This window comes from Aplysia californica, unplaced genomic scaffold, assembly GCF_000002075.1.
Source record: "Aplysia californica isolate F4 #8 unplaced genomic scaffold, AplCal3.0 scaffold00301, whole genome shotgun sequence".
Classification (NCBI taxonomy): Eukaryota; Metazoa; Mollusca; class Gastropoda; order Aplysiida; family Aplysiidae; genus Aplysia; species Aplysia californica.
The window spans coordinates 370,004-371,145 of NW_004797571.1; positions in this window are offsets into that span (position 1 = coordinate 370,004).

Below are 1,142 nucleotides of genomic sequence, written 5' to 3' on the forward strand. Positions count from 1 at the left end.
TTCGCGTACGGTTTTAAATTCAAGTAAAGAGCAAAGGTACTGGATCTCCCATGAACAATATCTTATTTCGAAATCCGAAACTACCGGAATATTTTGTGTTTTCCTCTCAACTGTTTCTTAATTTTTCGTGGAACGATGAAATGATACAAGACGTTCCGCCTTACGCTAACATTTTCAAAAATATGAAACAATGCTAAACGAAAGGAAACAATACAATCTGGAAAACAAAACTAACAAAGCATTGGAGCTTCAATATTAAACAAGAAACTCTGACCCCCTACACCCCCCTCCCCCTGCCGCGCCCCCAAATCCCCTCTCCGATCGGCCCACACCGTGTTGCAAGAGGCGCAGACAGCGACAAGTACCGCTGAAATAGTTTATGACGGTCACTCATTTTTTAGGAGAAAGGTGGCCGTCCTAGACAGGTGAAAGTCTTAGACAGGTGAAAGTCTTAGACAGGTGATTGTCTTAGACATGTGATTGTCTTGTACAGGTGATTGTCTTAGACATGTGATTGTCTTGTACATGTGATTGTCTTAGAAATGTGATTGTCTTGTACAGGTGATTGTCTTAGACAGGTGATTGTCTTAGACAATGACCGTCTTAAGCAGGTGGACTTCATTCACTGTTAGTAGAAAGTTGTTGGGTTTTTTTTAATGCAGAAGGAAAAATGGGCAGTTGCTGTTAAAACCGGTCATTGTCTTTTACAGGCGATGTTAATGTATGTTTGACATCTATTTCTGCAAATCCCTCTCCAAACTTCAACTCCCCTCCGTTATTACATTAGAAACCCCCCCCCCCCCTAAAACAATGCATAGGGACTAACAAACGCATATATCAAAATAAAATGTCAAGAAAGAAGCAAAGCCACGAAAGAATCGTAACATCAACAGCAACAGAAGAATCAAACTACACAAGGAGCAAAATCAACTAAAGTAACGACGACGACGACGACGACGACAACAACAACAACAACAACAACCACAACAACAGCAACTACTACAACAACACCAGCAGTATTATTGGCAGGTATTTGACATCCAATCATTTATCAGGGTGGCAGATAGGCACCACAGAAAAACCCCCATTGGCGCTGACTCAAATGTCTCTTATATCCGTCGAACGCACACACACACACACAC